The sequence below is a fragment of the Aplysia californica genome, unplaced genomic scaffold, assembly GCF_000002075.1.
Source record: "Aplysia californica isolate F4 #8 unplaced genomic scaffold, AplCal3.0 scaffold00111, whole genome shotgun sequence".
In the NCBI taxonomy this organism is placed as follows: domain Eukaryota; kingdom Metazoa; phylum Mollusca; class Gastropoda; order Aplysiida; family Aplysiidae; genus Aplysia; species Aplysia californica.
Window position 1 is genome coordinate 238249 of NW_004797381.1, and position 2508 is coordinate 240756.

Sequence of the window (2508 nt, forward strand, 5' to 3'; positions counted from 1 at the left end):
TCTCTCTCTCTCTCTTCTTCTTCTTCTTCTTCTTCTTCTTCTTCTTCTTCTTGAACGCTCGACTTTTGTCGCGTCACCCCATCCCCACCCTATAGGAGTTGCTTCCCCTTTTCTCAGAATTCAAAGCAAACATGGGGGCACGACTAGAACCAACACGAGCAGAATAATTTCGTATGGATTCCCAGCTCATTTTAAAACTCACATCACGCGTCTGTCTGTCTTTCTGTTTGTTCGCGTATCTATCTGTCTGTCTCTCTCTCTATCTGTCTGTTTGTTCGTGTATCTGTCTATCTTATCTGTTTGTGTGTCTGGACTGTGGGCGCGCGCGCGCGCGCGCGCGTGTGTGTGTGTGTGTGTCTCCCCCCCCTCTCTCTCTCTCTCTCTCTCTCTCTGTCTCTCTCTCTCTCCCCCTCATTCCCGCCCACCCTGCATTTCTTCCCGTCCCCTTCCTCTTCCAAAGAAATCCATTAAAAAGAGATCCCCCTCAGATAATACCCTGGCTCACTGCTACAACAGCAGGTTGATGGTGCCGAAATCGAAGCCCCTCGTAACAGGATACGTCGCTACCTTAGAATTATAAAGTTCTATCTGACATTTTTGGCCGTTTCAAGCACAAAAACCACGAGGTCCGAAACCAAATTGCCCATTCTCCCCTATCAAGATCGTAAGATTGTTCGGAGTTATTATCAAGATATTCAAAGAAAAAGTTTGACTAGCTGTGAAACTCAAAATCTATAACGTCAAGTTTCTCAAAACTAGGTACTGAAGTGGATAGAAATGTATAATTCTAGGGTAGCGACTTGTTGACCTTGGGATAAAAGTAGCGAAAAAAATGCAGCAATGTGTAACGTCATGACAATTAGTCGAGAATGTGGAAATAGGTCTAGTTGATGTGTGTTTGAGTTCTAGTAAAGACAAATAGAAAGACAAGTGTCGAGAGAAATCAAGTCAAGTGGTGAAAAACAGCAGAGAGAAAAGAAGAAAGGCCAGTAGGACCGCCAAGTGACACCCTCCAACCACCCGCTGGAATAGTTGGGAAATTGTCGAAGAGAAATAAGTATTCACTGTCAGTTGAGCAGCACACGCACAAAAAAAATCGATTTCTTCTTCATAAATCTGTGCCTGTATTAAAAAGTGGGTGTTTTGCCATATGGATTAACATGTTTTTTTGGTCACATGTAGACGCTATAGGCATAGAACTGGTTCGATCACTTTATGAGGATGTGACCCCCCCCCCCAAGCCTTAAATTAACCAGCGTTACGTGCATACAGTGTTAAGTAATCAGGCTACATAGGAAGGGGTGCACCACGAAAGGATAAGCTGGTTGATATGATATCAAAGAGTATCTCTAACAGAACACCATACTTACAACAGAAGCCACCCACCTAGCCCTTGAGGAAAATAAAAAAATAAAAATGCAACTCCACGTTTTATATGATTTAAAAATCTTTCTTTCTTCTAGTGAATGCGCGCACCTTGCATGCTACTCTCTCGTAGCGGTACTCGTTAGACCCCCAAAAAGTGAAAAGCAAGCGCTGCTAGTTAAACTTTTTCCATCCCAAGGTTTAAGCTAACATTGCCAAATATGTTAAACAGATGGCACCATTGTACTTGCGCAAGCAATGAACCTCTTTTAGAAGTAAATTTTGGTGCTTTTACACCCCCCTCGACACAATTGAGATAATTTTGGAGGTGGTCATCCGACCCTGCCTGTCAGGGCCAACTCGGGCTGCGAGGTATACAACATGCTAGCAGAAAGACCGAGATAGTCGATAAAATAGTTTTCCCGCTCGGGAATCGAACTCAGGTCTCCTGCGTGCGGACAGCAAAGCGCCTAACCGCTGCACCAAAGACGTCAAGTAGCAATGGACCGAGTTAAAAACGTCCCTTACGAGTACCCTGTAAAGTAGGAATTCGCACACAGAACGACGAACTGTGACGAGCAAATGCCAGGAGACGGCATGGGAGGCACGCCGGTGTATCGATCATGTGATCTGCAGGCATGCCGGGTGTCGGGTTCTGAATACAGACATATCTCCCTGGAGAGACCGCCAGAGACATGCAAGGGGGTATGCAACAAAACATTAGAAATAGGAGATCAGAAATGAGGAAGGGATCGATATATCTTAACGTGTTTTGTCCGATTTTTTTTGTGGTTGAAAGAGGTCGTGAACGGACATGTTCTAAGGATTTCCCCATGAGTATTTATTCTACAACTATTTTTTATTTGCGCCGTTTTGTTTTCATTCTTAGCTTCTGCTTGGCTTGACGAGAGCAATAATTTACGAACGTTGTTAACAAAAAGCTAAAAAACTTGGATAAATGCGTTAAAAACTAAGAATAGGAAGTGTTCACACATAAACTTTGTCCTATTAGAAGTGGGATTCTTTCGCTTCTCGTAAAGTCTGTGGGGATGACAAGAACGGGGGAGGGGGGGGTGAACAGATGAACCACAGAGAGAGAGAGAGAGAGAGAGAGAGAAAGAGAGAGAGAGAGAGAGAGAGAGA